This window comes from Hemicordylus capensis, chromosome 1 (assembly GCF_027244095.1).
Source record: "Hemicordylus capensis ecotype Gifberg chromosome 1, rHemCap1.1.pri, whole genome shotgun sequence".
Taxonomy (NCBI): domain Eukaryota; kingdom Metazoa; phylum Chordata; class Lepidosauria; order Squamata; family Cordylidae; genus Hemicordylus; species Hemicordylus capensis.
The window spans coordinates 316,925,148-316,949,904 of NC_069657.1; the positions used below are offsets into that span (position 1 = coordinate 316,925,148).

At 44.4% G+C, this 24,757-nt stretch overlaps 1 protein-coding gene across 7 annotated transcripts in view; it reads left to right on the forward strand.

Annotated features, from left to right (window-relative positions):
• Positions 1-24,757, forward strand: part of ANKRD6 (ankyrin repeat domain 6) — a 136,748-nt gene that overhangs the window by 21,319 nt on the left and 90,672 nt on the right. Inside the window, exon 1 of one of the 7 annotated variants that reach the window (XM_053287381.1) lies at positions 23,175-23,273. The exons of the other annotated variants lie outside the window; for them this stretch is intronic. The gene's annotated coding sequence lies outside the window, so the exon portion shown is untranslated. Of the gene's footprint in view, positions 1-23,174; positions 23,274-24,757 lie in introns of those variants that run through there. 7 annotated transcript variants of the gene reach the window in all.

Genomic DNA, 24,757 nt, shown 5'->3' on the forward strand with positions numbered 1-24,757 from the left:
ACCACATGGCTCTGTGGTCGCCAGGATTCGACACCCGACTTGATGGAACAACTTTACCTTACATGGTACTTTACAGAGTGCTGTAAAGAGGATGAAGGAAAGGTCCCTGCCCTGAGGAATTTACAATCTAAATCTAGGCTTAAATAAGGAATTGATAAAAGCAAATGCACTTAGATGTGCTGATTTTCTTGGAGATTAGTAGTTAAGTCAAAGACTTTATAGAAAAGATGAGTCTCCATGTACAATAGAAGTAAAGGTAGTGTGCCGTCAAGTTGATTTCGACTCCTGACGCCCACAGAGCCTTGTGGTTTTCTTTGGTAGAATACAGGAGGGGTTTACCATTGCCATCTGCCGCGCAGTATGCGACGATGCCTTTCAGCATCTTCCTATATCGCTGCTGCCCATATATAGTACCAGTGGGGATTCAAACCAGCAACCTTCTGCTTGTTAGTCCAGCATTTCCCCGCTGTTCCATTAGGTGGCTGATTCCAAGTATAATACATGGAGTTAATTGCTATATTGGGAGATGGACTACTGTATTTTCCCACAAGTGTTTTCTTTCCTGTGCTCCCTATTTTCCTCAGGAGCCTTAATGTACTCTGTGGGCCCATGTGGGGTTCATAGTCACTCTGTGCAGGAGCAATCTCAGCATGCTCAACTGCATGTTGACCTCTGTGTGATACTCCTACAATCCCCTTTATTGGCTCAATGGCCCAGCATTTGTAATAGATAGAGGTGGGGCACAAAAAGGGAATCGTGGTATGGGAGGATAGCCTAACTATCCTCCCATAGTTGGTGGATGGTTGTGATACTGTTTGCTAAGTTAAAAAGACAAGATGTGCTCCAGAGGAACAAGAAAATGTCTTCAGTTTTTAAAAAACAGTTTCACAAAAAGGTGAGGCATAGCTGCAGGGCAAGGTGGGGGTGGAAAGAGGAATCTTGCCAGTGTTTGCCATGTAAAAAGGAATATGGCCAGATGATTACTCCAGCACTAAATCGTATGAGTTTGCAGCCTCCAAAGAGTAAACATCTATTTATCTATATAATTCTCTTATGGCCGACTTGAAAGAGAACTATGTCCGATTGAGTCTGGATGCCTGGAACCGTTGCCTGGGGAGGGAGTGGCAGTGAGGGAGGCAGGCAGAAACTGGCAGAGTCAGGGGGTGGAGGATGGAGGAAGAAAGGAGGAAAGGCAGATTGGAAAGGAGAAACTGGACAGAGAGGGCGGCAAAACGACAGAGAGAGAGAGGGAGGGGGGTAGTTTGTTTGGGAGGTCGAAGCCTGCGGGAGCTGGCGAGAGAGGCTGTTGCTGGGCCAAGGAGAGAGGGAAAGCGGCAGAGGGAAAACTCAGGGCGGGCGGTTAGGAGGTGGCAGCGCGGGCCCTATGCGCCCGCTGGGGTCAGGAGGTGGTGGTTCTTGACTGCAGGTGGCGAGGTGGCGGGGGCGGGGAGAAGTGGGTCAGGCGGGCATCAGAGATGCATGGGGGAAGAGTCAGGGAGAAGGGGCTGAAGTGGGGAAAGAGGGAGAACTAGGGGTGCACAAAGAAAGGAGGAAAGGCGGAAAGGCGGGTTGTGGGGAAAGGAGGAAGAAAGGCGGAAAGGCGGGTTGGGGGGGAAGGAGGAAGAAAGGCGGAAAGGCAGAGTCGGGCAGTGAGGGGGGAGAGAGAGAGTGGTGGTGGGGAGCATGTGAGCAAGAGATCGAGCGAGAGTGGTGGGGAGGAGAGAATGAGCGAGAGAGAGAGTGGGGGGGGGAGAGGGGGGATGCCACAGGCGCAGTGCACTACCACACAGATGCTCTGTGCATGGTCATCAAAAAACCTCAATATAAGTAAACTACCGCACAGATGCTCTGTGCTGGTTCAGCTTGTGTGTGTGTATGTGTGTATGTATATGTATGTATGTATATGTATGTATGTATATGTATGTGTGTATAGGTATAGCTATAGAGATAGAGATATATTCACTAAGACGTACCCGTGGCTAATCCCATGCATGGCAGCTTTCGCGAGAGTTTAGAAGTGAGCTGCTGGGAGGGGGAGAGGAAAGCAGCAGTGGCGAAGATAAGGCCAATGGGCAGGTGGGTGGGGAGAGAAGGCGGCCAGCAGGGAGATAAAGCAGCAGCCGGTGGGGGGAGACAGCTGTGAGGGGATCAGCGGGTAGCTGCAAAAAAGGTGAATGGGTGGGCTGTGGGTGAGGGGGGAGAGGAAGTGGCGGGCAGTGGCTGGCCAGACGGCTGGCTGGAGAAAGAAAATGCTGGGCGGGCAGTGGGGAGAGGAAGCGGTGGTCAGTGGGCAGGGTGCTGAGTGCCCAGACAGCCCAGCTGCTGCTCCTACGAGATTAGCCAAGCAGGCTGCGGAGAGGGTGGTGCGGGCTCCCTCTCTGGTCCCGCCTGCTAGCCAAATGACAGGTCAGGCTGCACTGGCCCAATGAGACCTCTCTGCGCCTGCGCAGAGAGGCGAGGAGATGGTGCAGCCGCCTTCTCCGGAATGAGTGGAGGGAGGGACGAATGGGTGACTGGTGAGCGTGGGGGGGAGGACTGGGCTACTGGGGGGCAAGAACGGGCAAGTGGGGGCGGGAGCCAAAGGCGGAGTGCACTAGCACACAGATGCTCTGTGCAGGTTCAGCTAGTTAGGATTAATTCACAAAAGGGAGCTGAGAGTTGTTCCAGTCATCAGTAATTATATCACAGGTACTAACCAAAAGCGACTTGGCTATTCATGTTAAGGACTTTGTACAATGAAGAGTGTTGTAGAAATCATTAGTAATAATGATATAATCTAACCTGGGTCTTTGTCTATCCTCTCTGCAGTTTATTTTGCATACAACTCATTGTTCAAATAGGAAAAAAACATGAAAGGGGGGAAGATGAAGTAAAGATAACAACCTTAGTTTATTGCCATGAATGCTACTCACTTGGGCCAACTTCCTTCATCGTGATTTATTTGTCTGAAGTAATTTTGTTTGTAGGAGAAAGGAGCCCTTAACTTGTCAATTAAGCAACTTGCAAAAAAAAAAAAGTAATTGCTGTAAGAAACATGTTGCTTATGGGAAGGTGGACATACCCATGCACTGTTATTGCTATGAGCAATTTTGCAGAAAGGACAACACATATAAGGCAAAATTACAATGATCTAGGCAAAATGAAGGATATAAGTGGGAGAGGGTGAAGCACACACAAACTCCCATTCAAGTCATTGGGACCGAAGGGTGCCCAGCTTTGCCTGGTGCATGCCCATTATATCTAAATAAAACTAGAGCAGACGTTCAGCAGTCTTCCATTTGTCTGTCTGTGCTAACATACTGGCTAACATCATGCCTATCGAACCTTGAATGAAAGGAGAAATGTATTAGTGGTATCATGTTTATTGCTCTGCAAGCTAGCGAGGACTTCTTGTAGTACACCACCACAGTGTATTGGTGGTTGTCTTGCAGTATGAGAAACATGGTTAATAAGGAAGATGCAGTTTATGGAATATAAGCTCTAGAGGACTATAAAAAGGACTTGCACAAGAGCAAGAACAAAAGGGTGTACCTGAATTTGTAGCCACTTTTCTCATGCACCAGTCTTCTGTGGTCAGGAACAGCCCATCTGTCAGCAGAGGAGGCCTTCCGCCAGCAGAAGGGCATCTTTGGATCCAAATCCTTATCCTTTCATTCTGCTACTACAACCTGTTGAGGCTGAAGTTTGCTCTAGGGTGCTTATTCTTTTCATTTAATTGAAACCCTACTGATAACAAACACAATGGATGTTAGTCAATCTGAATTCATGCTTGATAGCTTTTGCTCATCTTTAACACTTCTCAGAACTGTTGATCATTTCTTCAAGAACTCTTACTGATTTCTAAAGTGAAAAACAGGTGAAGAAGTTTGGATACACATTTGCAATAATCTAACCAACCTGTGGGAGCTATATTTAAAATATGTTAAATTTTAAAATATGTTTATAATATTCGCTAGAGACATATCTATTATTTGTCTTTTGGATAATGTTTCTCCTAGTTGTAGACAAACTCTTCTTCATTTTAGATGAGAATATTTCTTTAATAACACAGTGTTTTTCCTTACGGTAGACGAAGGTCATCAGCTTAGTATGGGTTTATCAGTCATCACGTGGCTCGAGACAGGATAGGGTTAAATTTTTTATGCAGGCTAGCTTCCTGTTAGGTAGTAGGTGGCGCCAGAAACCCAGTTCCTGTCCTGTCTGGCTCAAAAGACAGTGATTTTGAAGAGCTCCTACTCAACCTCTAAAAAATCAGGCTAGTTTGTTCCTTTCTCCCCTCTTACCTGCTTTATTTCTTCTCATGTGCCAGGGTGGGAAGGGAGTCACTTCATTTTGTTCTAAAAATCATTGCTTTATATTCTAATTTGGTTAGAACTGCTCAATTACTTTCGGTTTTACCTTGGTTAGCCTTTTTTATGCCTCCCCCCCCCGTTAGCTTTTTGCACTCCCTCCCTCCCCCACATCTCAAGCCTATGGAGGAACCCCCTCTCGGAAGGTCCCCACTCCGACCCAAAAGAAGAAAAAGCACTTTTTTTAAAAAAAGCCCTTTCAGGTGCTAAATGATGCCTCCCTCCTGCCAAGCTGATTGAACCCCTGCTGAGTTCTAAGCAACATAGAAGGGCTGCAAAGAAAAAGCAAACACTTAAGCAAGGGACACAAATAAACAAACCCTGCAAAAAACAGGTTCCTCAGCTGTGTTCCTCAGTGAGTGTATCCCCCTACAAGCCCTCTGCCAGCAGAAGCAGCCCAGACGCCTACCTCCCAAATTGCCCCAAGACAACATGGGCAAAAGTGCACAGCACAAGGATGCAATTTTAACCAAAGGTACTTCTGCTGCGCCTGTGGAAGTGGGTGAGGGAGCTGTGGCAGTGCCGTTTTTGCTCCCCATATCCCAAAATGCCATGCTTCCTTCTGCGTTAGATCAGGGCTCTTAGTTTGCTAGTCCCTGATGCTGCACAATCCTAAATAGCACACCCTGTGCAAACTGCCTCTGCTCCTGTACTAACTCCGCAAAGCTGCATTCTGATGAATAAGACCTTGCCAGGCGGCGGGGGAGGGGGGGAGCAGTAAAAATAATCCTTTCTCAGAAGATGTGTCTCAGTGGTTAAAGGAATTTATTTCAACTGAATGCAGGACTCTAGTTTTCTATGCCACTTCAGCCCACTTTACCCCAAACAGTTCTAGCCCCTAGGGCTAGACCCACAGGGCGACAGAACCTGCTGGGAGCCTACTCTCCCCCTCTATATTCCAGTCAGGGTAGTGGGGGCATTGCCCTCACAGAGAGAGGGTGCTTCAAGCCTTGGGCCAGGACACCACGGGGCAAAAGAAAGGTCTATTGGGACCCCCCTCCTCATCAGGAGATGATAAACTGTCTGAGAAGGGCTCCACACCACAAGTACTGAGCTCCTCCTGCCTCTTCACACCAGCTGATTTGTCATCAATGATGTATCCACTCCAGACGCTCCTCAGCCTCCTCCTGGCCTAGACCTACACGTCTTCCCATCGGAGCTGGTCCCGTCAGCCACGATACCATTCCCACTACTGTTCAAAAACACTATGGTGGGGGAATGGAATGCCCCTGGCTCTTCCAGACCTTCCACATCATTCCCTAAAAAATTATTTAACCTCTCCCCTGATATAATGGACCTGCTCTCAGTCCCCAAGGTGGCCCAGTTAGTCTCAGGGGCAATCATGGACAAAGAAGGGGAGGAACAGTTTAAAAACTCCAAAGGACAAAAAGTGTGATTTTCTCCTAAGAAAGGCTCATTAGGCATCAGCTACAGCAATTAGAGCATCCACTGTCACTTCAGTCTTTGCACATGCCTCCATTCTTTGGGGAAAAGAATTAGTACAATATACATTCCTTTAGTAAATAAGAAGTCATGCTAGGGCATTAATAAACTAGCCAAGGCCACCACCCTCATGGCTGACTCCAGCCCGGATTCTATCCAACATGCATCCAGGACTATGGCTCTGGGATGACAGTGCATAGGAGCCTCTGGCTAAGACATTAAATCCAAACTCAGCCTAGCAGCTCTCCCCTTCATGGGGACCAAGCTATTTGGCTAATCTCTAGAGGCTATCATAGTCGAGACTAGGGATAAGAAAAAAGCTATTCTTCTATTTACAGATGCCCTTTCATTTCAATAATGGCTCCTTTCATCCCAACATAACATTTCCTACAAATACAGGATCCTCCTACAGAGACCCACAACCAACTAACCTGGTTGACGTCCCCAGTGGCAGCAACGCACAAGGGGATCTTCCAGACCACAATAGTCCAGATGATTCCCCTCCGCCCCCAATTACCAAATGCATAAACAATGACTCTGTTCTGGTTGGGGACAGACTCGCCCTACACTTGCAAGCCTAGTGGGCCTCCACTAGCAACCGGTGGGTGTTGGACACAATCCAAAATGGCTACATTTTAGAGTTTGAGACACCTCCCCCTGACTACTTTCGTACCCACACCCATCCCCCAAAACTGATCCAAACAACTACAGATGTATCTGGCTATTTTTCATCTGCAAGAGATCAAGGCAATAGAATCAGTGCCATCAACAGAATTATGACGTCATATTTTCCATATTGTTTCTAGTACCCAAGAAAGATGGGTCCTGGAGGGTGGTCCTAGACCTCAAGTGCCTGAACTGGTTCATAAAAAAGAAGCCATTCCACATGGAATCTTTGCAGTCCATCAAGGGAGCTGTGTGATCCCAGGAATTCCTCACCACCATAGACCTCTCGGAGGTCTATCTACATGTCCCGATACGCACTCACTACCACAGATTTGCTTACAGCAATCCCCAGCAATACAGGGCAAAGCCCTTCGACCTCTCATTGGCCCCATGGGGGTTTTTCAAAGGTGATGGCGGCCCTCGTGGCACGATTACGCCTGCAAGCCATTCATTTCCACCCTTATTTGATGGATATGCTCATCAGATCCCAGACCCATCAACAGGCCTACAAGGACATTCAAAAGACCACACAAATGGAACCATGGATTCATCATCAGTTATCAGAAACGTCATCTGTCGCCCTCCCAGTCCCTGCAATACTTGGGAGCCCTCATCAACACTCAAAATGCAATAGTGTCTCTACCTTCCGAATGCAAAGACAAGTTGAGATCACTAATTCATCCTCTCCTGTGTAAATAGTTGGCAGATCTGATGCTCCTGGCACAGATCCTAGGCTCAATGATCTCTTGCATGGAATGTATCCCTTGGACAAGATAGCATTCAAGAACACTCCTGTGGCACATTCTACCACACCAGGAGGCCATCGTGGAATGCAGGAAGGTGCAGCTCTCCCTGATAAACAAACTTCTCAGGTCACTTGAATGGTGGCTGTCTCTGGCACTCAATAAGTCTCCTCACAGACAACCATCACCACAGATGCAAGCCTCTCCAGCTGGGGAGCTCATTGCCAGAGCCATTGTGCACAGGGCAAATGGTCTTTCCCCAAACGTCATCACAATATCAGTTGGTTGGGGCTCCATGCAATCTGCCTACTACTCATAGCAATAGCACTTACATTTATATACTGCTCTATAGCTGGAAGCTCTCTAAGCAGTTTACAATGATTTAGCATATTGCCCCCCAACATTCTGGGTACTCATTTTACCGACCTCGGAAGGATGGAAGGCTGAGTCAACCTTGAGCCCCTTGGTCAGGATTGAACTTGTAACCTTCTGATTACAGGGCGGCAGTTTTACCACTGCGCCACCAGGGGCTCCACTTTCACTTCATTCACTTTCTACTACAGATCACGAGCACCCATGTGCTCGTCTGGACAGACAACATCACCACCAAGTCCCAGGTCAATCACCACGAGGGAACAAGGTCAAGATCAATCATGGCGGAATCCAATCTCTTCTTCTCTGGGGCGGAAAATCACCTCTTGTCCATATCGGCGGCACACCTCAGTAGGATGGCAAACATACACGCAGATTGGCTAAGTTGTCAGACAGAATGGTCACTTCACCCGGATGTGCTCCATCAGATGACCAAGGTACTAGGCCTTCCTGAAGTGGACCTAGTTGCATCAACAAGCAAACATTGACTTCCACGCTTCTTCACAAGGTTCCAGTTCCCCCAGGTAGAAGCCATGGATACATTAATGGCATCATGTCCCCGCCCCACGGCCTTCCAGATGTGTTTTCCCTGATGGCCATTATTGGGAGAGACATTCAAAAAGTGCTGTTAAAAAGGGCAGACCTGCTCATCATTGCACCTTATTGGCCCTGGAGGCCATGGTTTTCCTACCTTCTGAGTCTCTTAATTCAGCCCCCTGGCATCTTTCTCCATGGCAAGACCTTTTACCACAGGGCCCCATTCTCCACCCAACAATCCTCCATGGCTCCAACTCTGCATGGAGCTTAAGTGCTCAGTCCTAGCTCAAGTGGGATACTCACTGGATGTACGGAATACTATTCTAGCTTCTAGGAGATCATAAACCAGTAGAATTTACCAGTCTACTTGGTCAGCTTTCTTGTGGTGGGTACACCAGAAGCACGTATCTCTGTTGATTGCAGAGGTCCTCAGAGTACTGGCTTTCTTACAATCCGGTTTTGAACTTAAACTACGACCTAGTACAATGAGTCATCAAACTTCAGCCCTTGCCTCAGTGCTCAAATGGTCTGCTTCAGATGCTCCCTCTTTATGCCATCCTCACCTTTCAAGATTCCTTAGGGGGGCCCTCAACTCCCCCCCCGGCACCGCAATAGGGTTCTTAATGCACTCACTAGAGCTCCCTTCAAACTGCTCCTCTCGGTACCTTTTTAAACTCTTCTCATTCCAGGTGCTTTTCCTGGTTGCAATTACTTCAGTATGAAGAGTATCCGAATTGGGTGTAGGGATGTGCACAGAACTGATGGGGGGTGGCTCAAGGGTGGAGGGGGGATACCTTTAAGGGCAGGGAGGGTGCCCTTACCCCTCCGGCCGCGTCCCCCTTACCCCTCCGGCCGCGTCCCCCTTACCCCTCCGGCCACGTCCCCACCTAAAACAAAATGGCTGCCATGCATGCTCAAATGGCCTCAGCAAGGCCCTAGGCTTTGCCAGGCTTCACAGAGGCCATTTGAGCATGTGTGGTGGCCTTTAAAAATTAAAAAAAAAAAATGGCCACCGCACATACTCAAATGGTCCCTTCAAGGCCCTAGGCCTTATGAGGCCTTGCAAAAGCCATTTGAGCATGCGTGGCAGCCTCCAAAATGGTCACCACACCGATCTTTGCAGGCCCAAACAGGCCCGAAAATCAGCCCGGGACAGGCTGCAGCGGTGAATTAAGAGGCCGGCGGGGGGAGGGGGAACCTTTGCAGACCCCCCAGCCTTTCGGAAGCCCCCCAAAGGGACTACAGGTTTGTTTGTTTTTTAACAAAATTAATATAAGTCACTGTACACATATTCAGTTTGGCACTATGTACAGAGAATCAGGGCTTGTGAATACTGAGCTGAAGTTTATGAGCTAGGATTGTATTCATTTGCTCTTACTTTGCTTCTTGTGATAAGTGAGTTAAATGTGATGTCTTAATAATATTAATGGTGAGTTTGTCTTTGAATCAGTGTGAAATCCTTAGTATTAAGGCCCACTGGGAGTTTCTTGCTCTCTTTCTCTCATTTTAACTGTCTTTCTGAAATACTAGAATATATTCCAAGCAGTGACACAGTTTACTCTGCATATCCTTGAATTGTTTTCAGAGTATTTGGGAAAAGTCAAATTCTCCATTTTTCAAACTTATGTAATAGTGATGCTACAATGCATAGTAGAGAATTAGATAGGCACTTCTGTTTAGTTTTCCAAGTACACTTCCACATAGTATTTGGGTATTTCATGAGCCCCAGCATACTGAAATTTGTAGTTTTCTAGCATTTTTTGGCCTGGCTACATCCACTGCTAAATAGTTTTTGAAATTTTACAAGATTAACGAGCTTGACTTGTATTTTTGAGCTGATATTATGGTAAAGTTATCTGAAAGATGGGTGTCAGATGTTTGGACAGGGGGCACAATTTCAGTGCTTGCCCTAGGCACTATTTCCCCTAGATACGCCTCTGGCTGCATTCCCTCTGCTTGTGCTGCAGTTTAAAAGGGTCCAGCAGGGCAGCAGCATACTTCCCTGCTGCCCCGTTGACTCGGACTGGAAGTGCTGGGTGTGCATGCATGAGCACTACATGCGCACATGCACCTGGCACTTCTGGTCCAAGTCAATGGGGTGGCAGGGAGATACACTGCTGCCCTGCCGGACCCTTTTAAACTGCAGCGCCGGCAGGGAAAAGATGGTGGGAGGAGTAAGAGTACCTCCCCCCCACACCCTTAAAGGTATCCCCCCCCTCCACCATTCCCCCTTCCACCTTGCCCTCTGGTTCAAACACCAGTCCATGGAACCAGTTCAGCGCTCCTAGAATAGAGCGCTGAATGATTCCGTGCACATCCCTAATTGGGTGTGCTCTCCAGTCGTAAGGAGTAGTGCACGGTACATCAGGATGTAGTGGTGCTAAAATTAGACCCTATCTTCTTCCCAAAGGTTAATTCTACCCTCTGCCAGATGCAGGAGGTTGTCCTTCTGCCCTTCTCAGACGCACCCTAAAGAAAAATTATGGCACTCTCTACATGTGCGCAGGGCACTCAGAATTTACCTAAGACGTACTGCCATGTTAAGCCAAACGAACTCCCTTTTTGTGTCATTTCTTCCTTCATCCCTGGGCAACAGGGTATCCAAAGTCGCCATATCACAATGGATACAGGCAATTAATACCTTGGCATACAAATCGCTGGAGCTTGCCCACTCCAACAGGCATTACAGCTCATAGTGCTTCTACTTCAGCTGCCTTTTCTGCGAATGTTCTCTTACAGAGATTTGTAGAGCAGCCACTTAGGCTTCTGTTTCTCCATTCATTAAACATTATAAGATCTTTTCATCCTATGCAGCCCAGGCAGTGTTAGGCCTCACGGTATTGCAAAAATGTGGTCTAGATCATCCTCTCCCTCCCTTCTTAACTTAGCTGGCTTGGGTATGTCCCAAACTAAGTTGATGACCTTCGTCCACCGTAAGGAAAAAGAAACATTGGTTTTACCATGAAGGGTTATTTTTCTTAGGTGGACGAAGGTCATCAGACCCACCCGTGGATATAAACTTGATGGTTGGGGTGCCAGTTTTGGATGCAGGGTAATGACCCTCGGGGACAATTGAGTTGTCCATCCATTATTCTGTCTTCATAGTATTTTCTTTCTCACCTTGTATGGATAACTGCTTTGTCTCTGTTTTTTCTATCTTATACTTTTCTACGCTACAGGCCCAGAACTGGGTTTCTGATGCCACCTACTGCCTAACAAGAAGCTAGCCTGCACAGGCATGGAGGGAAGCCAGCGGTTCCCTGCGACATGGCCCCCTAGCCCCTCCTCCTGCGTCAGCATCTGATGTCAGAGACAGGGAGCGGTTAGCCATGTTCCATCAGATGCGGGGGCGTGGTTTAGCTCCCAAACGGGGCTATGCAGCCCCATTTGGGAGCTAAATCCTGCTAGTGCTGCATTTTCAGTATGGCCTGGAGCAGCTCTCCCTGCCTTTAAGCCACTCCAGCTGTGCTGCGTTTGCAGTGCTGGCTGATTTAGCTCCCAAACAGGGCCGCACGTCCCTGTTTGGGAGCTAAACCATGTCCCCTGTGTCCGACGCGGGGGGCGTGTCTGGGGAGCAAGGCATGGCCCCTGAGGGGTGGCGCCCTGGGATCTTGGAACCTGTTCGTTCAATGGTGGCTCCGCCCCTGAGCCTGCATAAAAAATTTAACTCTATCCTGTCTCAAGCCATGCGATGACTGATAAACCCATACTAAACTAATGACTTTCGTCCACCTTCGTCCAAGAAAAAGAACCCTTCATGGTAAGACCAATGTTTCTTTCTCTTCCATCAGAAAGAAAACCACAGCATCTCATCTCCATAACAATACTGCTAGTGCAGTGAATACTGTGTGGCGATGGTGTTGTAACATTGCAAATAACAACTATTAGATAAAATAAGTGCAATCTTTTCTCAGAGGTACAAGCAATATGAATGTTTAGTGTGAAATTAGAATCCAAGTATCATGACAGTTGGTCAGGTTCAGTGATTAGTAGATCATTATTTATTTATTTATTTATTATTATTTATTTAGCATACCCAAGGTCTCAGGGCGGTTCACAACAAATCATGCTGACTCTTCCATGGTGATCCTGAAAACTCTCAGCCAACCTTAGATCATACTAACCAATTTGGCTTTTTTTGACTCTGTTTCTAGTACAACCTCTGTGTTGCCAATATAAAGACCAAAATGTGCCCACCTTCCCTCCCCCTCTCTCTGCCTTGCAAAGGGCTTGTGTGTTCCATTTAGCATTAGATACTGAAGTGAGTAAATGGCTGGGTTTCATATTTTTCAAAATGGGGACAAATAAGTTTGTTTTAAATGTCTTCTGTGCGAAGTGACACCATTTCACACTTAGAAGTGCTTACTCTCATTTAGTCTGTTTATAACCTCCTGCATTTCATCTTCAAGTTTTATAATCTGCAGACTTCGGGGCCTTTCCATCATGCCCACAGGCTCACCCCCCAACCCTGTTGTTTTGCTGAATATCCAGCCTGATGAGGGATTCTTGTTGTTCACTATTTCAAAAGCTTGCTGCTTACTACTAATTATTGCCATGTGGCCTGTGGAATAATTTTTGTACAATGAATCAACACTGTTGCCCACGACTGTTCTGTCCTCTCGCTAATGTGTCTTTATTACTCGCCATCTGTAGGAACGGAACATCTATCTGAATCAAAAAATTTAGTGCCTATTGTAAGCTATTGAAACAGTGGTCCCTAGGAAAGTGTATTATTGTTTGTAAAGGGACATTATGCATGAGTATCACATGCACTGACAAAACAAGCCTCCCTTTGTTCTTGGTCAGAGTAGCTCCCCTTATAAGACTACTTTAACAAACAAAACAAACCTTGCTAACATGAGGGTATTATTTCATTTAATAAATGTCATTGAATGGCAAAACATATTAAGGAAGCACCTTGTACAATTATACGGATGACTTTTAAAAATCAGTTTCTTATTTATGGTAGATTGTAAAGCATGTGGAACATTTAATAAATTATTAAAAATTTTAGTGATGTAATAACCCCCATGAGGAGGTGAACCATGAGGAGACAATGCTGTAGATGTAAGTTTGGTTGTGTTAAAGAAATACATATTATGAGGACACCATACGGACTATGCTAAATATTTTCAAGCATAATAAGCCATTAGTAATTGCCCCAATGGCTTCAATTATTATGCAACTAAAAATGTGAGCTTGAGGCTATTCGTATCTCTGGCACCTTTCCGACTCAGCTGCTCCCCTGATTGTGAGCCCTTTGGGGACAGGGATCCATCTTATTTATTTATTATTTCTCTGTGTAAACCACCCTGAGCCGTTTTTGGAAGGGCGGTATAGAAATTGAATGAATGAATGAATGACCTGTTTTGCGATGCCTTTTTGCTATATCTTGTCCTGTGCTTTTATGTTCTGCTTTTAAAATTATTTTTTAGGCTTCTATAACCAAGCACAGAAATAGTTTGCTAGGGGTTAGTCTATTTCATTTCTGTGCCCTCAGGAAAAGTGGGCCTATTCCCCATCCAGTTCCATGCTGGATCTGGGCAATTTTGGACCTTGTCATTCCTTTTCATGCAGCTTCCAGACTGGGTCCTTTCACTCTGGGTGAGTGTTCATGGAGTTTCCACTGGACATTCTTCATCCATCAGTGACAGTCTACTAAACTCAGGCCTGGGTCCAGTAGCTCTCCTCCTCCTGATAACTGTGGGAACCTTTGTTCTGACATTTCCTTGCACCCTTAAAGCATCAGCTTTGACCCCTTTTATTTGTTCCCCTCCCATTCCTGGGTGATAGTATACATACCAGTATGGTGTTGGGAAGGGAAAGTTTATTTGTGCCATCTGTTGCTGCTGCTGTAAAAGAGTTGCTCTAGGAAGCTACGTGGGATCACCCAAGTGGTAAGGCATGATAACTTGCCAAGGGGTAACTGACACACATACCAACCTTTTCCCTTAACCAGGGGAAGAGTGCATAGCTTTCTTAAATGTTTCACATTCTCCCAAGAATTTGGGGTTAGGAAACATAACTGTTCTTCCCAACTTATGTTGCTGCCCACCACTATACAATTGCAGGGTGTGTTTTTTAAAGTTTGATGCACAACAGCAAAACTCATGCTCTCTAGACTTCCATTTTTGGAACCTTTCATGTTTTGATTTTAGTTATTTGGTGGCTGCACTTCCCCTTCTATGCATGTACTGCTGGTTTCTATTTTCTTTAAAAGTGGGAGAAAATAGTAACAGAGCAACCCTAACCATCTAGTCTGTTTTATTTTTGTGTGCTTTTATTGAGGCAGGGTAACTATTCATTTGGCTAAATTAGTTCTTGCAGTAGTAGTGTGCAAAGGATAAAATGCAGCTAGGTGTACTTTATCTGTCTATCCAGAAGTCCCTCAAACATGAGAATGCAAAATTGGTTGTAGACTTCATGGAGGAGAGGTCTGTCACGGCTACTAGTCAGAGGGCTATAGGCCACCTCCAGCCTCAAAGGCAGGATGCCTCTGAGTACGGTTGCAGGGGAGTAACAGCAGGATAGAGGGCATGCCCTCAACTCCTGCCTGTGGCTTCCAGTGGCACCTGGTGGGCCACTGTGTGAAACAGGATGCTGGATTAGATGGGCCTTGGGCCTGATCCAGCAGGGCTGTTATGTTTAAGTGCTTAAAAAATGTTGACTAACTTTATTTTTAAAAGACATGCAAAGGAGCCAGCATGGTGTAGTGGCTAGAGTGCTGGACTAGGACCGGGGAGACCCGAGTTCAAATCCCCATTCAGCCATGAAACTAGCTGGGTGACTCTGGGCCAGTCACTTCTCTCTCAGCCTAACCTACTTCACAGGGTTGTTGTGAGAAGAAACTCAAGTATGTAGTACACCGCTCTGGGCTCCTTGGAGGAAGAGCGGGATATAAATGTAAAAAAATAAAAAATAAAAAATGGCTATCATTAGTGAACATCAATGAATGCTAACTTGGCAAAGAGGCACCTTTTAACGTGGTGATTATCTTTATTTAGCAGAGGGAGAGTAACTGGCCCTATCCACCCCCAGTACAGTACCTCCAGTGACTGTTGCTGGTGTCTATCTGATGTATCTTTTTAGATTGTGAGTCCGTTGGGGACAGGGATCCATCTTATTTATTTATTATTTTTATGTGTTAACCCCCCTGAGCCATTTTTGGAAGGGCGGTATAGAAATGGAATAATAATAATAATAATACCAATGACTATAACAAATATTACACACACACACACACACACACACACACACACACACACATTTTATTATACAATTAAGGCACAATGTTCCTTGTGTCTTTAATAAAGTAAGTCAATTAAATCACCAGGTATACTTGACCAATTTATAATATATAACATAATACTATGTTTTTTATCTGATGACACCAACTCCACTGAGAGAGGTTTCTGCATACCTGGGTGGACCTCAGAGAATGAAGATGTATACCTCTTCCACCATTTATCCCCTCAGAAGCGGGCTACCTTCATCCTGGCAAGCCTGAAGGTAGAGGACAGGTGCCAGCCCTCATTCTGTCTGCTGCCAGTTAAAGGGATTGCTTTGCAGGACTGAGAGAAGCCCCAGCAGGGCATCTCCTGGCCACACAAAGCTGATGGAGGAACAATGGAGGCTTGCAAAATAGGTTGGATCCCTGGAAAATGCCTACTAAGGGGAATGTCCATTCCTTTTGCTTCAAGGGTTCTCTGTGGCAGGAGGGAGGGGAGCATTTCCCCTCATTATTCTATCTCCCCAGAGACATCTACATCTGTATTGAATTGCATGGGGGGAACAGAAAGAGGCTGCACCACCCAAAAACCTCTGGGAGGAACACCTTTCATGAACAAGCTTGGTCACCTCCTCACAATGTTGATATGAGGGGAGAAGCCTCCACCTTATATGTAAAGCCTCTGGTCTTTCATTGGCCAGCCCTGCTAGCCTTTAGAATTTGTAAAAGACCAACTGTCCGTTTAACTGTGGCCCTGGTAAACAATAGACTGAAGGCTGAAAGGTTAGGTGAGATAAGGGCTGCACACCTTGAGCCCTTGGACTAGATCTGTTGGACTACATCTCCCATCATTCTCAGCAGCCAGTAGTCAGGGATTATGGGAGCTGTAATCCAACAACCGATGGAGGGCCAAGGATCTGCAGCCCTGGGTTCGATTAATTGGAAAATGTATGTGTTATGCTCTTTTAATTAACATGTATGGTTGTATAACCTCAAATCCATTTTTCCTGTTATCCTTTGAACTTGGGTCAAGTCATTAAAACATCCCTGCATCTCTCATTTATACTCTTTGACTGGCATCCAGAGCAGAAGTTTGAGGCAAAGCAGGAGCTGTGTTCTCACAGAGAGAGGCTGTGCCCTTGCAGCCGGAGGCTTCCTGAGCTGGAGTCCATGTGTGGGGGAATTGGGAGGGAATTATTTTCATTGATCTCCTCTGCCTCCAGAAGCACTCTTTGCCTTCTAGAAATATCTTTCTCAGGGTTTCACAGCTGCTTCCCCCACCCCCAACACACACACACAGGTACTTGAAAAGCCTCTGGCTGTGTTAAGGTCAGCTCCTCTCTGCCAAGAGACAGCTCCTGCTGCATGCTCGGATCACTGCTGTGGATGTCTGCCACTCTCCCTGTGTGCAAGGTGGCTGCCCTAATCAAGCCAGCAGGTTATGAATAAGATCTCTGCCGGCACAGGTAAGGGGGCAAAAGGGTGGTGATGCTTGGGCCATCTCTTACTGTGTGGCATCTAAAATGGAGGATTTTAATTATAGTTGTGACAAGGCCCACTGTCCACAGATAATCCTTCAACCCCCAAGGATCGTCTGCAGGAAATAGACATTCTTCCCACCAGCACCAGAGGTCTTCAAGGATGCAGCCTCCTTACCTCCCCCTATGGAGATATCCATGTTTCTTTTACATTAGAAATGTCCCCCACTAGTACCCAGGTTCGGGAATACACTGTAACGTGATTGCAGTGTTGCATGTAGAGACATGTTTGACTTATTACAGTTCTTTTACTATCATGTACCACTAAACAAATTCAGACAGAAATGTGTGTGCCTTTTGTATCATTCCTGAAAATGCATTATTATTTCAAGAAGTATTCTTGTGGCAATTTATGTGCCTGCACTACTGCTTAGTGTTCAGTGGCAAATCTTCTTGTAGCCCCCAGATGACTGTTTGCATAAAGCTTGTCCTCTCACATTTGTAGTAGAAATATGATAGACAAGACATTTCAGAAAAGCTGTTTCCCTTTTTGTATGAATTGTTATCGTATTCTATGCATGTTGAAAAGTAGACAGAATAATGTGGTATATACAGATACTATTTGGCAATTGTTTGTGATAGAAAGCTGGATATTGTTGGAATATTTGAGACAAAGTGGAACAACAATTAACTGGGATACAACTGTAAATATTGACTCCTGGTGACCACAGAGCCCTGTGGTTGTCTGGTAGATTACAGGAGGGGTTTACCATTGCCTCCTCCCATGCAGCGTGAGATTTTGCACGCAGTGTGAGATTTTGCCTTTCCGCTTCTTCCTATATTGCTGCTGACCGGTATAGGTGTTTCCCATTGTCTGGGAAACATACCAGCGAGGATTTGAACCAGCAACCTCTGGCTTGCTAGTCAAATCATTTCCCCACTGGTGAGTAGAATCCAAGATCAATAGTAACTTCCATACCTTTAGTAACCTAGTGAAATATTAAACTGGATGTATTTTGAGGAGTATCTCTTGGTACAATTTGAACTGTTGCTATGTAACTCTGATACTTAGGTGGTTTATTTGTTTTTTATGTAACAAATTGGGGTGTGTGTGTGTGTGTGTGATGTCATGAGTTTTCAGTGATTTAATGCTGTGTTGTGAGCCACCCAGAGAACGATTTGTTATGGGGTGGCTAACAAAGTTTTATTATTATGATTAAGTTTGAATAAGATTGTGCAGGTGGTTAAAACTATGGTTCAGATCAGGCATTATGTTCCAACTAGCCGATACCGCACAGAGCATCTGTGTGCTCTTTGGGGCCGGCGGTTACCTCTCCCCTCACTTCTGCCCCAGTCTCCACTTCGAGGCCCAGCCGCCTCTCCTCCCCACCACCACTTCTGCCCCCCCTTCTTTCCCCTCTCCTGGGCCTTGCCTCCACGGCTGGGCTGGGCCCGCTGCCTCTGGCCTCTATGGCCAGGCCGCTGTGGCAACCAATCCTCCTGGGTGCACCTCAGCCAATCAGGCACGTCTGCCGCCCAGCCAATCAGCTGGGCGCTGGGACGCACATTCCAAGGCACACCCAGGAGAGTTATATATATCTAGATCCTTCAAATTATGGTTTGCAGAATTGAGAATATGCTGCAGATCCACATATTCCCTTCTCCACATTCCTGTTCCTCTCTTGCACACAAATCTCCTCCTGATTTCCTGTAGCTGTGACAGCTGATAGCTTTCTGTGACATCCAAACTGGTCAAACAATAGTTAGTGTAAACCTTTGACAAATGTTTGAAACATCGCAATTTGAAGTAAACCATGGTTTAGAAGCAATTCTGGTTAGCCCAGTGCAGATGTCTGAGCAAATTATTGTTAGAAGAAAGGAGGTGGAAATTGACACATGGAAGGAGAGTAGAGAGAGTGATGGGGAAATGTGTAGACTCACACTATATTCCCCGTCATCTGAATTGAGCCTATATGATAGATGTCACTTATAGTCTGCAGAATGTCTTTATTTGTCAATATATAATTATCTGGTTAGATTATGTAATCACTAGTGCAAAGATTATAACTACAGCTATGAAGATGTATTATTAGAGGACCTGTACAAAAGCCTGTATATGAAGACACATAGTTCTCCCCCACCACCCACCGCCTTGTTTATTGATCCCATTTGTATCCTAGCCTTTCTCCAAGAAACATGCAGGATATTGTCCTGAGGTCATACAGAGCAAGACATGTGGTGGTCTGAGATAATCTAATGAGCTTCATGGCTGAGAAGAAATTGAAATTCAGCCCTCCGTAATTATAGTCCAAGTCCTACACTGTCTGCTATATCATACTGACTGACTGTATGCATAAAATTAAGATTTGCTAATAGTCAGAACATTTGTATCTTAAACAGGGAAACTAAGCTGAATTGCAAGGTTGAGAGAAAAGATTAAGAGAACAAGATTATTTTCCTACATGCAAAGCCAGTCTTTGGGACTATGTGGGCTTGGCTTCCCCTTCTTGTACTCACTCAGTTGTGGTTGAAAGTTTTTCATGTGCTTGCAACAATACAGCTGTGAGCTTCCTGTACGATTTCCTCCAGTTGCACAGGAGTGGTGAAGCTTTCTGTGGGCACCACTTAATGCCTTGTCTTCCTTGTTACATTTGACAGTACATTACCTACATTGCTCACCAGCAAATGAGTTCATCTGCTCGCAGCATCTGCCAGGAATCACTTTTATGGCTCACCAACAAGAGTGCTATTTACAGTAGGGTTCAACAAACCAGAAGAAAAACAGACTAGTTGTGTGCATTTGTCAAAGATTTTGGCCATGTGATCTCAAGGGTCCTTTGGGAGGCCTTACACTGGGGGGTCACTGGGGAAACTGATTAGATACATGTCTAGCTGCTCAGGCTCTTCTACTGGAACTTTTACATATTTAGGGACAAGAAATCTAATTGGGATATTAAGTAGACTGAAATTATGCCAGCTTCCAGCCTCTAAATCTCCAGTTCCTCTAAAGGATTAGTGTACGTTTTCAGTAACTAGGCCAAAAGGACAACATTAAATATGGGGATGAGGTAAGACTAGTTAATCTCTAGATCAGAACAAACACAATTTCTTAGAAGTTTATTAACACACATAGAATTGCAGTCAAGGAAATATTAAAAAGGTAAAATGATTTTAGTCCTGGTTGATATATTATAACCAAGTAGGTTAGATATGTTCCTGTATGACATGGCTCCAGAAAATCCATAGCAGAAGGCAGTAGTTTTTAGTCAGAAATAAAATCTCTCTCTCTCTCTGCCTTTCTGACAGAAGACATGGAAGCCAGGGAGCATACTTCAGACTGAAGACTCCCAGTGACCAAAATGGTATCAACTTGATTTGGGGGCCACCTCAGTGGTTTAATGGACCCTGATTCAGTATTTCAAGAGGCAATGTAATTCACTTTGGTTTGATACAAAGGGGCAGCGGGGAGGGTTGCTTGAAATTGTACCTTCAACCTGTCCCTATTTCTGCTGAACCCACACTTTCAGAACACTTCTCGAGAAGGGAACTTCTCTAACAATTAAAATATTTCAGATTATTGGAATTAGGGCCAAAGCAGGACTGATTTCACCCAAATTAGACTGCATCTGGATTAGGCCAAGATGAACAGCTTTGATTCAGACCTGATTTAGCCTCCAAAAAGCTCAAACAGCGCAAATGCTTATAAGAAGGTTGGCTGTGAAATTGATACAAAGGCATTACATGCTTTAGAAATTGTTTCCTGGTTTAGGATTTAGATCTGGAGAAGTCCTATCAATTAAATATTCTGTGTCAGGGGCCAAGCCATGGGTAGCAGTCACTAGGGAGCACATGTCCAGAGCCAAGTAGTTGCCAGAGGGTCAAAATAGTCCGAGGAGCCAGGGGGTCAGACAGGAGCCAGGAGTCAAGAACAAGCTGAGGGTCAAACCAATCAGACAGGAGAGGTACTGAAGCAACAGCATCAAATCAAGAGAACCTTGAAGTAACTCCTGCCTCAGCCAAGAAGCCTCTTATACTGCTTATGCTTTGGAACGCCCTCCCTGAAGAGCTTCGCCATGCTCCCTCCCTCAGGGTCTTTAAAAAAACATCTTAAAACTCACCTTTTAAAGGAGGCTTTTTAATGCTCCTTTTTTTGGTTATATCTGGTAGATTCTTTAGCGTTTTATAATTTTCAGGTTTTCAAATTAAATAAGCTTTAATTTGAACCTAATAATAATTGTGGTTTTTAATCTGGCAACTTTTTTGTTTGTTTAATTTAGTTAATTTTATTACTTTTATTGCATCTTGTGTTCATCTTATTGTTGTGAGCCGCCTCGAGCAGCAGTGCGCTGGAGGGGTGGGGTATAAATATTTTAAATAAATACATACATATTTCCTGCTGCAGGGAAAGGTCAATGAATTATTCCTCAAGGCAGGGCTTTGTCCAGGGCTTTATTGGCCTAGGAATCTGCTGTAATGTAGCAGGTTGCCACAGGGGGCAGTAACACACAGTGCCTCATGGCAGACAGCACATGACACTCTGTGTTGTGTTAGTTGCAAGAAAAACAAAGATTAGAATCATTTGTTCCTCAGCGTTAAAAAAAAAAAAAAAGAAGAGATGTACGCTTTAGATGATCAGGAAGATTTGTGCTGGGCTTTTCCCTGGGCATGTCAACCTTGCTGGGCTCTGCCTCAGGCTCCACTCCTACGTCTGCCCTGCCCAGCTATCAAAATGCTTGATTTTGAGAGTTGGCAATGCTAGTGCCAGTTCAGGTTTCAGTTAGCTGGGGTGGAGGGGGATGGTTATTATTTTAGTGTAGTGTGGGGGAGAGGGGGAGATTCCCAGAGAAATTCAAAAGCCTGTTCTTGGAAATATGAAAGGATTAAGTTGCAAAAACAATGTGTATATTAAACAGCATCTGTTGCAGATACTTTATGCCTCATAGTAACTAGCAGTAGATGTTCTTGAGGAATAAGCTTCTGTGGCCTTAAGTGGTAGGCTGTGTACCACTTTCTCGTAGCAGCACACTAATTCTAGGAGCAAAGCCTTTCCCGCTGGACCCTAAATCTTTATAATGTGATGGGCCCTGGGGACTCCTCTATTGATATGTAAATTGGTCTGTCCTATTATTGCAAGTAGGCACAATGCTGTTTAGCCCAGCTGTTCCTGTGTTGTGTATTGTTTATTGCTTAGTGTCTAATGCTGGAAGAGGCTTTGCAAACACATGGCTGAGAGGAGTCACTGCTTCTCAGAGTGTGACAACATATCTCATGTGAGTATGGTGTTGGGAATTGTTAGATAGTTGTTTTGCAGAAGTATTGTGCTAACTCGTGGCTTCAGTTTTAGTCAGAGAGAGCTAGTAAGGCCATGTTTGCACTCAAATATTTGGAATATTTTACTATCTAAGCTCCAGGAAGAATCGGTAAAATACTTAAGTTGTAATTGAAGGTTCTTTTCTCATCAAACAATGGACCGTATTATTTTCTGCAGTGAGAGAGTTTGTATGGATTTACAGTGCAATAATGAACAAAAAGATCCTAGTCTTATAGCTGTTGGCTCTTTGATTTAAATAAAACTATCAATTTATTGTGGTTTAACAAATAACTCTGCTTTGTATTAAGCAGTTATGCTAGGTGACTGCAAGACTGGTTTTTTAATACCAGTTAATTTGAAAGCTTAAAAAAAATTGGAAGTCTGATTTCATTACTATTCTAGTATATTTCTGCTTTGAAAATTTGCTTTTGCAAGATGCACAACAGTAATTGATAGACAGTTTTAATGGCAATATGCTTATATGAAAGAAACCAAAATCAAACTTCTGTGTGGACCAAAAAAGTAAAAATGTCCTGAAAACCTGTGACATGATGATTATCTTCAAATGTATTGAGAAGTAGTTAATATTCTTCAAGCTAATTGTATCTTGGGGGTGGGGAAGAGAGACTGAAATATTAAATGTTTCTGGCTTCCTACTGGCAGCATTAGAAGGGCCAAGTGCTATCCTTAGGTGTCTGTGTGGTGGTAAGCAAGCTAATAAAAATTCTAATGTAAAAGGTTTAGTATATGCAGAACACATGTACTAATTTATTGCTTTTCCATGACTGTAAGAATCATAGCCCATAATAGCATCTTCTGTTTTCTTTTTTTAATGTAAACCGCTTTGAGAACTTTTTGTTGAAAAGCAGAATATAATATTTGTAGTAATAATATGTTTGTGAGTGTTTTATATGTAAGACATGGAAACTGATGCTTCTGGAAAATACATTAGCTAAAATATGGGTGGGTGAGATAACAGAATGTTGTGGAGTCTTCTTTTTTTGATGATGCGTGAACTAATATATTGTAATGTGTTGAAAACATATTTTTATTTCCTGCCTAATATTTCACCTCAAGGCTTTCTCTTTTGTTTTCCTGGAGAACTGTTTGGAGGATGTTTCTGGAGGACATAGCTCATAATTAAAGGTATGGTGGTCTGAAATTTGACCAAATCAATCCTTCTTCCAAACGATTTGTCACTTATTTGATGCACAAAGGAAACAAAATTTCAGATTAGCTTCCTGTTTCCTGTCTCTTTATCTGTTTATCTTTTGTGGGTAGTTTTTCCAAGGAACAGAAGAGAGAAGAGCTGAATGTCTAAGAATTTTTGCTCACGCGCGCGTACACCCCCCCCCCCATAAAACTAACAAATAGGAATCTGTAACAAACAAGATTTGTTACCTTTTTTTACAGATTCATAAGAGGTAGTAAGGAGATATAAAATGCTTATTTGCTTTAAAAAATACAACATAAACAATTCATTTTGACTTAATTAAATTCAGTAAGAGACTGGATTTAATTTTTGACTAATGTCAAAAATGAGGGGAAGGAAAGAGTTTCCACTGGGCTTTGAAATAAGTTGGAAAGTTAATGAGGCAGAAGGCTCCAGAAAGAGTGCTCCAGATGGTAGCAACAGTACAAGAGAAGGCTAGTACACTAATTGTGATGAAAGCTATGAAAGGGAAATGGTATCTGAGCAAATAAGCACTTTATTTGAGTCAGCTTGGAGCAAATCCATAGCATATTAAAAACAAGGAAGATAAATATCACACACATTCTGGAAATGGAGCCACTGGAGCTCCTAATTGAGGAAAAGGAGGAGAACGTTGGTGAACCGGTTAAAGCTTTTAGTGGCATTGGCAAAAACAATGCAAGCTTCCTCACAGGGTTTGAAGTGTTGCCCATCTATCACAACCCAAGACACATTCACACATTGTATGGTGGGCAGGTACTGTTTGTCTTGTTCAGAGAAGTATCTAAGAGGCCCTTTTCACTTTAATGTTGGGTACAGAATGCAGACTATGGGAAACAGCTATATCGGGCAGCAGCGATATAGGAAGATGCTGAAAGGCAACATCTCATACTGCACGGGGGGGGGGAGGCAATGGTAAACCCCTCCTGTATTCTACCAAAGAAAACCACAGGCCTCTGTGGGCACCAGGAGTTGAAATCGACTTGACAGCAAGTTTTACCTTTACAGAATGTAACCAAGTTTACAATTCTTTTTTCAAAGCCAGGTACACATGCATGGAGCATATCAGTTCTAAATCATGTACACGTATGTAAATATTTAGCAAAGGGAGAGCAACTGTCCCTATCCAGCCCCCAGCACAGCATTCCTCCAGTTGACTGATGCTGGTGTCTACCTGGTATTTCTTTTTAGATAGTGAGCTTTTCTATTCCTTTGGGGATAGGAAACCATCTTATTTATTATTTATTTTTGATTATGTAAACTGCTTTGAGAACTGTTGAAAAGTGGTATATAAATATTTGTAATAGTAGTAGTACATAGTAGTAGTCCATCTCTAGCACAACTTACGGTTGTCTGGTTTATTAAGTGATGTTGATGGGGTGCACCTTAAATCTGGCTTGTACAACTTGTAGCCCACCAAGCTGAATGCAAGGCCTGG